At 62.9% G+C, this 12,627-nt stretch overlaps 1 long non-coding RNA gene across 1 annotated transcript; it reads right to left on the bottom strand.

The window, feature by feature from the left end:
- Window positions 1-2,940: 2,940 nt before the first annotated feature.
- On the bottom strand, window positions 2,941-5,067 carry LOC131093286 (uncharacterized). The gene is made up of 6 exons (XR_009115556.1): window positions 4,901-5,067; window positions 4,608-4,663; window positions 4,296-4,355; window positions 3,944-4,006; window positions 3,422-3,512; window positions 2,941-3,161 (listed from the first exon to the last, which is right to left on the bottom strand). It is a non-coding gene; the product is annotated as an uncharacterized LOC131093286 (long non-coding RNA).
- Window positions 5,068-12,627: the final 7,560 nt, after the last annotated feature.

Genomic DNA, 12,627 nt, shown 5'->3' with positions numbered 1-12,627 from the left:
TGATGCTGCCTGCTGAGGGACAAGCATGAGGCAGGGACAATCCATGATTTCTCCTGGGCAGGAGCTGCAAGGGTCTCCATAGACTGTGTCAGGGAGTCAGTCGGCAGTGAGCTCTGCTTCCTGAGCACATCCAACCCCTTTCTGCTCTCCCTTTCTGCCTCTGGCTACTGCTGCCAGTGGACACAGGATTTCTTAGTTCAGAGCAGTCACTTCCCTGCACAGCCCCTGATGCCCTCAGCCCTCACCACTACCCCAGCAGGTCCTGGTTTTTCTCACCACAAAGGGGGTTTATCTCTTTCCCACATTTTGGGGATATTTGAACCAGTGAGGAGTTCAAGACCTGGTATGGCTTTAGAGCAAGCACAGGCTACAACCCCATGTACCACCCAGCACAGCCCAGCTCTCCTTGCCCTCTCCACTCACCGACTGTGGCAATGAAGGCAGCAGCCTTGGTCCCGCTAACCCCCACTGCAGCAACAGCTATTGGTGCACCAGCTGCCACGGCTGCAGGGAAGACAGAGCAGCGTTAGGGTGCTCTCAGTGACCCCCATCTCCCCCTGCCACCTGCACCAGACCCGGCCTCCCCAGAAGCACCCAGGGAGCAGAGCGGGCAGCGAGGGCTGGGGCTGCAGGGACGGGGACAGCCCTGGGCGGCAGGAGAGGAGCAGCGTGCAGGGCTGCAGCAGCGGGGGCAGGCACAACTCCAGTCCAGGCACTGCCCACAGCTGCCCCTTCTCCCTCAGCAGCACAACAAGTGAAGCCAAGCACTGCTCATCCCATGCCCAATGCTCACCGAAGAATGCACACCCAATGACAACTCCGAGAAGGAGTGCGATGCCAAGGTATTTGCAGTCTAAGAAGGAAAATTACAAATGGGTAAGAGTGTGGACATTAAAGGTCCCGGCTGGAGCCCAGCACCCTGTGCCGGGCAGGGCAGGGCCCCAGAGGCAGCAGCAGCTCTGCCAGCACCGCCCTCCTTCAGCCCTGCAGAGACATCCGGGAGGAGAGGGGAGAAGGGCAGAACCCCAGGGTCCCTGTGCCACCCCACCCGCGCTGTCCCACTGCAGGTCCCATGTCCCCGACCCCACGAGACACCCAACTTACCCATGGTGGGCTGGGCGGGAGCGAGAGCTGCGATGACCCTGCTCTAATCCGGTCCCTTGGGAAGCAAGAACAAGATTTCTCTGCATAGGCAGCAGGTGGGATCAGAGGGGCTTTACTGCCCGGCACCATCGCCCCCAGCCGCCCCTCTCCCACTCAAAAGCCCCCGGCCCCTCCCCTCACAAGAAGAGATCCCCCCAGCCCACGCACACGATCCTGGCCGTCCCAGGGACCAGCGCCTGCTCCGCCGGCACAGCGAGGGGAGCAGCCCCCGGTTCTGTCCCCTCCTCAGAGAAAGGCGGCTGTCCCCGAGCACCCACCGCGGGACTGCGGCACCTCAACCTCTGCTGCGTCTTTTGTGCTCTGAGGGGAAAATGGCAGCCGAAAATAAGCAGCCCCACCCTTGCACCATCCAGCAGGAAAGGCGGGGGTGGGCCAACTGATTTCCGAGAATTCTTAAACCAGTCACTCAGTTTTAATTTCTGTTTCAGTCTCGGTGTTGCTGCCTGTGCTAGAGCAGGAGTGAGGCTCTCCCGTCCTCGGGGTCGCGCACATGGGCATATGAAGAAGTATGTAGGGTTGGCAGGGAGCGGCGGGCGCCGCGGGGCTGGGGGCGCAGGGCACGGGGCTGCCCCTCTGCCGGCCGTGTCCCCCAGCCCCAGTGAGGTCCTGCAAGGAGCCCGTGGCCATGGTGAAACCCGAGAGCGGGCAGGGGCTCTGGGGGCACCTCCTGCCCAGCCCCAGTCCCATCCTCAGCCTCTCCCCGGTGCAGCCCAGGTGGAGGCACTGCCCAGATGGCCCCTGTGCCCGCAGGCACCAAACTGCTCCTCGTGTTTGGAGCCATGGCCAGCCCATGTGTGCCTCAGACCCAGAGCCCCTGGGCAGCTGCAGAGTGTTCAGGCCGTTGTTCCAGGGTTTTGGCTGCCCTTCGAGGGTGCAGGGATGATTTGGCATGCTGCCGAGGCTCAGTGGTTTGGGCTGTGGGGGCACCTGTGGAGCTCCACCTGTGAGGAGATGGGGGCACAGCCAAGGGCCGTGTGCTGTGAGCCCACGGGGGCCAGCAGGGATGGGTGGCAGAGGTGGGTGCCGGTGCTTGGAACCACTTCCAGAGGGGAATCTCCTTCAGCCCAAGCTCTTGGCTTGGCAGGGGTCACTGCTGCTGCTGCTGGGTCAGGATGCACCAACTCATTCCCCTGCCACCCTGCGCTCCACAGGACACCCTCCACATGTCCCTGTCCATTTGTCAGAGCAGTGGTTGAAGGTTGGAGAAGCTGGGCCAGTGTAGGGCAGCACCAACCAGCAACACCCCCATGCCCCTGCCCATCTTGTTTGCAGTGATTCAGCACCAGCAGCTTGGCCACACCGGCCACAGCTCCCTGCAAGGAGCCCCCGGGGGCCAAGTCCAGCCTCACATCACCAGCCCTGCCCCAGCACACACAGGCAGCAGAGTCACTGCTCAGTGCCACCCCTGAGACACCAACCATTGCCGTGAGCCACCACGGTGGCTGCCACCACAGCCCTGCTCCCCCCAGGACGCTCTGCCAGGGGAGCTCCCCATGGCTGCTCCCCAGGGATCCCACCCTGAGCATCCCAGACACGGCTCCCATGAGCCAGGACAAGGGCCCAGCCCAGCAGGACAGTGGGCACAGCGTGTCTGGAGCACCAGCAGCTCCCCTGAACCACCCCAAACCCAACAGAGTGGGTGTGCAGGGGACAGGGAGCAAGGCTGGGAACACGGCCTGTGCAATCCCTGCCTGGAGCACAGCACAGCCCCAGCTGTGGGGCAGGAACCTGAGCCACAATGCACACCCAAGTACCACCACACAGACACGCCAGCACTGTGCATTTATGGCTTATTTACTGCTGAGTTCCAAATCATTGAAAGCAGAAGCTGTGGGAGGGATTGGACTTTCCAGCACCAGCCGTTTGGAGACGAATCCTGTACTTGGAAGGAAGGAATCTTGCTTCTGCTCCCTTGCATTGAGCACAGGGAGCTGTTTCTGTTCCAGCAAGCAAGCAGCAGCTGCTCAGAGGGCAGACTCAGGCCATTGATGCAGCCCCTGCAAAGACAGAAGGGTGATGTTCCAGGAGCATCGACGCTGCCTGCTGAGGGACAAGCATGAGGCAGGAACCTGAGCCACGACGCACACCAGGCACTACCACACACACCCACACCAGAAATGCACTTTTATTAAAGTATTCAAAAGAATCTTTTACTCAAGGCCATCCAAGTCTGTTCAATGGTCAGCTGCTGATCACTGACGGCATTATGGTTCATGTGGGAAGACATGAAGCAGGCTGTTGGAGGGAAGGAAATCACCTTCTGTTCACTGCCCATGGTGATCAGGCTTTCTTCTTCTGGTCAGCAAGGCATTGGCTGCAGCCTGGGGGGCTGGCCTTTTGTTTCTCCCCTATAAAGACAGGAGTGTCAGGTTCCAGAAGCATCGAGGCTGCCTGCTGATGGACAAGCAGGAGCCAGGGACAGCTAACACTGTCTCTCCAGCAAGAGTCTCCCCAGTCTGTGCCAGAGAGTTGGCTGCAGTCAGCTCTGCTCCCTGAGCACACCCAGCCCCTTCCTGCTCTCCATTTCCAGCTCCGGCCAGTGCTGCCAGTGGACACACCAGTTCTTGCCACAGAGCACTCGCCCCAATGCCCTCAGCCCCAACCCCGACCCCATCAGGTCCTGGCTTTTCCCACCACGTTGGGATGGATCCCTTTCCCTCGGTTTGGGCACATTGAAACCAGTGAGGGCTTCAAGGGCTGCTTTGGCTTCAGAGTAAGCCCAGGCTGCAACCCCGTGTTCCACCCAGCACAGCACAGCCCCCCTGCCCTCCCCACTCACCAGGATCACCATGTGCACCCCCGGCATTCACAGTGGTCTTCATGGGCTGATTTATTGCGACAGCTGCAGGGAGGGCAGAGCAGCGTTAGGGTGCTCTCTGTGACCCCCATCTCCCCCTGCCACCTGCACCAGACCCGGCCTCCCCAAAAGCACCCAGGGAGCAGAGCGGGCAGCGAGGGCTGGGGCTGCAGGGACGGGGACAGCCCTGGGCGGCAGGAGAGGAGCAGCGTGCAGGGCTGCAGCAGCGGGGGCAGACACAACTCCATTCCAGGCACTGCCCACAGCTGCCCCTTCCCCCTCAGCAGCACAACAAGCGAAGCCGAGCCCTTCTCATCCCGTGACAAATTCTCACCCAAAAGTGCAGCGCCTATGACCAGTACCGCCAGGTACGCCACGGCAACTGGAAGAAAGCCTAAAAAAGAAAATGACAAATGGGCGGGAGTGTGTGGGCAGTAAAGCCCCTCTGAGCTGGAGCCCAGCGCTGCGTGCCGGGCAGGAAAGGGTCCCAGAGGCAGCAGCAGCTCTGCCAGCTCCGCCCTCCTTCAGCCCTCCGGGAGGCCAAGGAGGAGAGGGGAGAAGGGGCGAACCCCAGGGTCTCTGTGCCCACCTCCATCTACCCCACGCCAGAGTCTGGGCCCCCCACCCCACGAGCCACCCAACTTACCCATGGGCAGCTGGACAGGAGCGAGAGCTGCGATGAGTCTGCTCTAATCCCGCTCCCTTGGGAAGCAAGAAGATTTTTTTGCGGGCTTTGCTGCCCTCCACGATCGCCCCCAGCCGCCCCTCTCCCACCCAGGAGACCCCGGCCCCCTCCCCTCACAAGAGAGACCCCCCCCAGTTCCCGCCCAGGCTCCTGCCCGTCCCAGGGCTCCGTGGCCGCTCCGCCGGCACAGCGAGGGGAGCAGCCCCCGGCACTGTCCCCCCATTACAGAAAGGCTGCTGTCCCCAAACACCCACCGCGACACTCCACGGCACCAAAGTCCTGTTCACGTTCTGAGGGTCCAATGGCGTTCGGAAAAGCTCCCGCCAGGAAATGCAGCTGTGGATCGGCTGCTTTCCGGGAAATTCGGAAGCCGCTCGCTCGGTTTCATTCTCTCCTTAACTCTAGATGGTGCTGCCTCTGCTAGAGCAGGGCTGGGGCCCTCGGGGTGTCCCCTCAGGGAGCCCTTTGGCCCCGATGGCCTCGGGCGGGACCTGCGGGGGAAGGACGCGCCGGGCCGGGGCTGCTCAGGCTGTGCCGGGGCTCCTGTGGCTTCACGGGGCGGTTCCCCAGCAGGTTTGGGACCGATGAAACTCCGCTGGTCCACGAGCACCCACAGCAGTCTGGAGAGCAGAGCTGGAGCCGCTCTGCCTCCTCCTCCCCAGCGGGCATCCTTAAAAACCGGCCAAAACCCCTCTCTGCACCCCCGTTAGTCCCGCTCCCTGCAGCCGCTCCTCAGCCCGAGCCCGCTCGGGTCAGCACGGATGTGGCACTCAGGGCCAGCGGTGCTGTGGCTCATGCGCCGCTGCAGCTGGTTGAAGGGGACCAAATCCAGTTGCAAGTTGATCTGGTTCCTTTTTACCAGCCCCAGGGGACGCATCGTCTCTCCGGAGGCTCCGTCTGGTCGCTGCTGGTGGTGGGGGGCTCCCGGCGCGGGGGTCCCAGCCCAAAAATACATACTTCTTAACATTCCATAGCACCGGCCGGCTCCATATGGGCATATGAAGAAGTATGTAGGGTTGGCAGGGAGGGGCGGGCGCCGCGGGGCTGGGGGCGCAGGGCACGGGGCTGCCCCTCGGCCGGCCGTGTCCCCCAGCCCCAGTGAGGTCCTGCAAGGAGCCCGTGGCCATGGTGAAACCCGAGAGCGGGCAGGGGCTCTGGGGGCACCTCCTGCCCAGCCCCAGTCCCATCCTCAGCCTCTCCCCGGTGCAGCCCAGGTGCAGGCACTGCCCAGATGGCCTCTGTGCCCGCAGGCACCAAACTGCTCCTCGTGTTTGGAGCCATGGCCAACCCATGTGTGCCTCGGACACAGAGCCCCTCAGTGGCTGCAGAGTGTTCAGGCTGCTGTTTCAGGGTTTTGGCTGCTCTTTGAGGCTGATGGGATACTCCAGGATGCAGCTGAGGCTCAGTGGTTTGGGCTGTGGGGCACCAGTGCAGCTGCACCTGCGAGGAGAAGGGGGCACAGCCAAGGGCCGTGTCCTGTGAGCCCACGGGGGCCAGCAGGGATGGGTGGCAGAGGTGGGTGCCTGTGCCTGCAGCCATTTCCACAGGGGAATCCTCCTTGGCCCTGGCTCTTGGCTTGGCAGGGATCCCCCTGGTGCTGCTGCTGCTGTGCTGGGTCAGGATGCACCAACTCATTCCCCTGCATCCCCCATGACCCAAACTCCACATCCCCATATCTGTCCAGGTGCCAGAGCAGTGTTTCAGGCTGGTGCAATGAAGCCAGTGTAGGTGGGCACCCACCTCCCACATCCCCATGCCCCTGCCCATCTCTTTTGCAGGATCAGGAGAAGGATGCAGGACTCTGGGCCTCTCCCACCCCCTCCCCACCCAGCAGCTCTGGGAATGCTGGAGGTGCCTCTGCCCATGGCAGGAGGGATTCAGCTGAGAACTCAGAGTCTTGACAGTCTGAGGGGGCTGTGGGGGCTTCCCATGCCCAGCTCAGCCATGGCAGGGTGACAGAGAGGATGCACGCTGACTTTCGTTTCCTTCCCAGCCCTAAACCTGCGGTTGGAACGGGACAATGGCAGGTACAGGGAGCGTTCCGGGGTTCCCAGGGCTGCCCCCTCTCAGGACAGGAGGTGAGGGGTGCGTGGGGGTCTGGCTGTGGGCAGGAGGGGCTGGCTGGACACGGCGTGGCCGTGACTCAGCACCAGCAGCCCTGGCCACACACACCACAGCTCCCTGCAAGGAGCCCCCGGGTGCCAAGTGCAGCCTCACGTCACCAGCCCAGCTCACAGCACACACAGGCAGCAGTCGCTGCTCAGGGTCCCCCCAAGACACCAATCACTGCTGTGGGGCACAGCATGACACAGCCGGGACGCTCTGCCAGCAGCCCAGGAGCTCCCCATGGCTGCTCCCCAGGGATCCCACCCTGAGCATCCCAGACACGGCTCCCATGAGCCAAGACAAGGGCCCAGCCCAGCAGGAGCCGTGGGCACTGCGTGTCTGGAGCACCAGCAGTGGCCCTGAACCACCCCAAACCAAACAGAGTGGGTGTCCTGAGCCCGAGGCTGCAGAGATGCACCCATTTCACCCCCGGGGCTCTGCCAGCCCTGCAGTGCAGTGCCAGGCTGCCCTGAGGATTTGCTGCAGCAGCGCCGGGGTCCCAGCGACTGCCGGCACTGCCAGGCTGCAGTGGGAGTCAAAAGCTCAGGGCTGAACCCACCCTGAAACCACAGAGCCAGGGCTCTCACATGGCAGCCGAGTTCATCTCCAGTCACCTCGGCTGACCTTGGGCAGGCTCCCAGTGCTGGGAATCAGAGACACCCCAGCCCGAGTGGCCCACACAGCCCCAGCCCATGGCACTGATCCCACAGCCCTCAGCCGGGCTCTCCCAGTGACCTTGGAGGCTGCACCAGCTCCAGGGGATCCTCACTGCATCCCGGGCACCTCGCTGTGTCCCCTGCTCCAGCCCGGGCCCCCTGCCTGCTCCCACCACCCCTCCTTGCCCCTGCCCCGTTCCACAGACTGCTTCTACCCCACTGCCCTCTCCGTGCCCGGACATTTCTTGCCATCCCCACCAACCCCTCTGCATCCCCGGGCGTGCCCCCCACCCCCGAAGGCCTCCCCGAGCCCTCCCCAGCCCCAGCGCTGCATTTTGCAGCTGTAGCCCCCGAGCCGAAACGCACCAGGGAGCTGCGGCCTGGGGCAGCCCCTCTTCCAGGAATGCTCCATGCCCGCACCCCGGCTGTGGATCCCCGGCCGGGGCAGCCCCCCGTGCTCTCTGCGTGCCCCGAGAGCAGCTCCGTGCCCGGCCGGGGTGGTTTGCGGGCACCAGGCGGCTTTGCAGGGGCTGCCGGGGCCGGCCGAGGTGGCACCCACGCGTCCGCAGGCACCCAACAACCCCGGCTTGGCTATAAAAGGAAGAGTCTTTTTTCTCCCCCGGCTCCGCCAGCGCCGCGTCCCTGGCCGAGCTCTGCAGCCGCTGCCCCGCCGGCCCTTTCCAAGTTTTCCCATCCAGCGCTGCCCCCCCAGCCGGCTTCCCCCGGCTCATCCATCCCCACTGCAGCAGCTGCTGGGTGGCTTATAAAACACCGAGAGGCCCAGCAAGCGGGAGGGTGCAGGGGGAGCGCTGGCACGGGGTGCCCAGGGGATCACCCCGGCTCCGTCCTGCCGTCCCTTGGCCCGGCATTGCCCGTGTCGGGGCGGTGGGCGCACGACCTCGGTGCACCGGCCGTGGTGGTCCGCGCTTCCCTCCGTGCCGGTCCACAACGCGATGCCGACGTGCGCAGAAGTTGGGTTTCCCACCCTGTCCCGCAGGCCTGGGGTGTCCCCACTTTGTGTCTCGGCTCCCTGGGGAGGGGGCGACCCACCCCGCAAGCAGCAGGGCCGCAGAGCCCCAGCATTCACCCCTAAGACCCCTCCGCAGCCGGGACCTGCCGGGGCACCCCATTGTCCCCCCAGCCACACAGGGACTTGCTGCCACCCCCCCGCTCCTCCGCCCGCACCGGGCTGGCCCCAGGCAGGGTGGGGGGGCTGCGGTGTCCCCCTCCCCAGGGCGTCCCCTCCCCGCCCACGCCGCCGGCGCCCGCAGCCGGAGCATCCCCGGCCCCGGCGGGCTCAGCACCGGCCGGGCTCGCTGAAGGTTAAACCTTGGCGGCGGGGAAAGCCCCGCTGCCCCCCGCAGACCCCGCAGCTCCCTCCCGCAAGGCCACTCACGGTGCTGGAGGTGACAGCGGCCGCGGCAGGCTGGGCTGGCGGCAGCGAGCTGCGGTGACACCCGGCACGGGCACGCTGCTGCTTCCCTGCTCGCCTTGACTTTGCCACAGGACTCCTCCGGCTCGTCCGCAGGAGCTTGCAGCATCCTCCAGTTCAGCGGGAGAAGTTCCTCGCCAGGAGGGAGGGAGGAGGGAGGGATTTAAGGCAGACCCTGCCGGGGATGCAACATCTCCGGGTGCAGCTGAAGACCCCTGGCTCGCTGGGCACCCCAAAGCTCGCTCCTCGCTCTCCCCATGCTGGTGTCGCTGTCCCGGCACACGTGCCCGATTCTGGGTGATCTCTGCTGAGAAACCCTCTCCCTCCCGGACAGAGACAGCCAGGGCTGCCACCAGCACGCAGAGAGCCGGCCAGCTCTGCCACCTGCCCCACGACCCCCTCGGGGGTCCCAAGCCTTGTCGTGGGGGAGCCGGCACACAGCACCGGGCCCAGCAGCAGCCCAGGGCGGCTCGAGGGCAAAATGGAGCGGGTGGAGTGCACAGAAGGGTAAAACCTGTCACCACCTCAGCCACACGAGATTCCCCGTGCGGATGGGCATCCCTGGGTGTCCCCAGGCCACCCACCTGGGGTGTCCCCAACCACGGGGCGGTTGTCACAGCATCCCCAGCTGCCAAGTCCGGGGGTACAGGGCTGCTCTGCCCACCCGGAGCCCCACGTGTCCTACCTGCAGAGAGCCGGCAGGGCAAGGGGCAGGATGCTGGGAGACACCTCAGCGTGGCTCCCAAAGGGAAAAGCCGGGGCCAGCAGCGTGGCATCCCTCCCGCGGCGGTCCCGGCCGCTCCCTGCCTGCCACGACACCCTCCCCACGCCGGGTGCGCTCTGTTTGCCTGCTATTTTTGGCAGCCTCCTAAGAGCTCCTCTCGGGCTATTAATAATGAGAGTGAGAAATTCGTTTGGCCTCTCCTATATAAGGAAAGGTAGAGGCTTAGAGGCAGCTAAATATACTGGCGCGTGCGGGAGCGAGCGGGGAGCCCTTGGCACCGCGTGTGGAAAAGAGATTGTTTGAACAATGGAAACACGGACTCACTCGGAGCGCGGGGCCCCGCCTGGACCGACGGGCGGACGGAGGGATGGACGGAGGGTGACGGTGCCCGCGGGGCTCCACCGCAGCAGCCGCCGAGGCCCCTCGGGGCTCTGCTTCAGAGGGGAGGCAGGAACGGGGATGCTCTGCAACTCCTGCTCCGAGCCAGCCACGCTCGCCCCAAAATGCCTGTGACAGCCCCCGGGGAGTGATGCTGGCTCAGGAGGGACGTGAGGGGTGCTGGTGGTGGGACCAGGTGCGCTGTGATGGGGCCACACGGCCGGCACAGGGTCCGTCCTGCAGCTGAGCCCCGCAAATCCCGGCCTCTCTCAGGGCCGTGACCGACGCTCCTGCCCGGCTCCGGAACAGCCCCTGGGGTATTTCCCCAGCCCGTGGTGGAGGTGCCACACTGTGGCATCTCTGGCATCTCCGCAGGTGCCACAATGTGTCCCACCAGCACCCTGCAGTGTGCCCGCACCCTCGGCACAGGGATAATTTATGGAGAAATCATTACTGTGTCCCCCCCCGTGGCTACGGGAGCCCCGGGCGAGGTGCGGGAGCTGCTGTCAGGGAGAGCCCAGCTGAAGAAGGAAAGCAGCAGCAATCCAGGGAATCCTAATGACAGAAAGGCGCTGGGGAGCAGCGCCAAATCCACACGGTCGGAGCAAGGACAGCACATGCAGCAGGATGAGTACAAAGAGAGGAAAAACCGGGTTCCTCTGGCTCCGGAAAGAGCTTGTTGGGTTTTTTTTAACTCTTTGTAGCCACGGTGCTGCTTAGGGAGGCACAAGTGGTGAAGCTGCGGTTGCAGCCCCGACCTCTGCGGCTCTGTCACGGTTCGACAGGCGCCTGGCCTCGGCCAAATCCCGGCACCCGAGGGACTGCGGGGCTTCCCCGGCTGCTGAGCCACCCAAACACCGGGACAGCCGTGCTGGGAGAGCCCTCACTGCTGCCTTGGTCACAGCTGCCTCAGTTTCTTGAGCTGTGAAATTCCAGCAATAAAACCCATTTCACAGACTGAGGATGCTCTGAGGCTCCAGCCCAGGCGCTGATCCCCTCATGGGGATGTGACACAGACCAAAATCTGCTGGAGGCAGGAGCAGCTCTCTGCCCTCAGGGCAGTGAGAAGCCCCAGTCTCCTGTTCTGGCTGCTGTAAGTTCTCCCCACCCGCCAAGCAGAGCCAAGCTGGGGAGCTCAGCAGATCCGGCTTCCTCTGTCCTTAGGTGACATTGAGGGAAGTGAACTCAGAGGGTCCAGCCCACCCCATGGACCACGTGAACTCTGCATGGACAGAAGGACAACCCTGAAGGTGAATCTCCAAAAAATCTGTGTCCGAGTGCCATCAGTCCCTACCGAGTGCCATGTGCTAAACTGTGTTTGTACACAGGCAGCCCCAGCAAGAGCTGGGTGGCCACAGTCACCTCCTTCAAGGACTCCACTAACTAATAAATGTTCCTCTGCTGCATGAGGAGATGCTGCCATCCAGGTGTGGGGCAGCTGCTGCTTTGCTTTCCTGTGAAATGAAGCCTTAGGTGAGACCTGTCCCATAGCTGAAACTGGATAACGAAGCAAAACATCTTCCCATTTATAAGAAACATCTTCCCATTTGCAAGAAACACCTTCCCATGTGCAAGAAACATCTTCCCATTTTCAAGAAGCATTTTGTTTTTTAAAAAAAAAGACTTTAAGTCTTGACCCAAGTAACACTGGAATCACCAAACATCATTAACCAAAGTGCACACAGCTTGGGCACCCCCAGCTATGCAGCAGGATGTGGAAAAGATTTAAGAGCAAACTATTTAAAAACTATAGAATGTGCCTCAAATATCTTCACTAGTGCTTGAATATGTTAGAGGAAATAAAACTGAGTGAAGGTGCTGGTTCATCTGACAGATGTCTCAGCCCTTAACTTCCACACGTGGGCAACTTGTAGCCAGTGTCTAATTGTGAAATCATAGAGCATAGCAATGCAGAAACCTTCCTGAGCAAGGGCACGCTCACGGCACTCAGGTAACAAACCAGCAGCAAAATCAACGGCACTGGGAGAGGAGGAGAGCAGGGAAAGGGATGCCAAAAGCCCAGGGAGGCTCTGGGCACACAGCTGGGCAGGGCTGTGCTCCTGGGGCACTGCAGCACACAGCCCACCCTGCTCCTGCCTCGGGCCTGTTCCCACCTTCAGCATGGGGGACTCTCCTCACCTCTGTCAGCCCCACACGTCCTTGTGCCCCCCCAAAGCTGGGGTGCAGAGCCTGTCCCCACTCCCAAAGGTTTGGTGGTGCTGAGGGTGAACACGTGGAGGGGGAAGAGGCTGCACAGCCAGGGAATACTAATGGAGCCAGGAATCTAATGTGAGCTGTGCTGTGCTGTCACAAAGCTGCAGCCAGAGATGGCAAGTGACTTGGAGCTGCTGGGCACGGAGGGAAAGCCAAAACCTCCCCCAAAACCCAAATTTGGGTTGGGGTACAGCCCCTCAGTACAGCACCCCCCCTGAAGGGCTGTGACCCCACAGGGGTGAAGGGAACAACCACAGCTGAACGAAGGTGCTGGAGGTAACAGGGACTGCAATTCCCTCTCCTGTAACAAGCAGCCAGGCTCACCCTGGGTCTGTTGAGAAGGGCACTGACCCCTGCAGTGCCTGAGGCCTCCCTGGCATGGGCAGGACAGAGGGGCTCAAAAAGCACAGTCCCCAATGACCAGAACTCAGCAGAGCCCAACAGCTCCCCTCTCCCAGCACAAAGTGCTCC

This window comes from Melospiza georgiana, chromosome 24 (assembly GCF_028018845.1).
Source record: "Melospiza georgiana isolate bMelGeo1 chromosome 24, bMelGeo1.pri, whole genome shotgun sequence".
NCBI lineage: Eukaryota > Metazoa > Chordata > Aves > Passeriformes > Passerellidae > Melospiza > Melospiza georgiana.
This window is presented reverse-complemented; position numbering and strand designations above follow the sequence as displayed.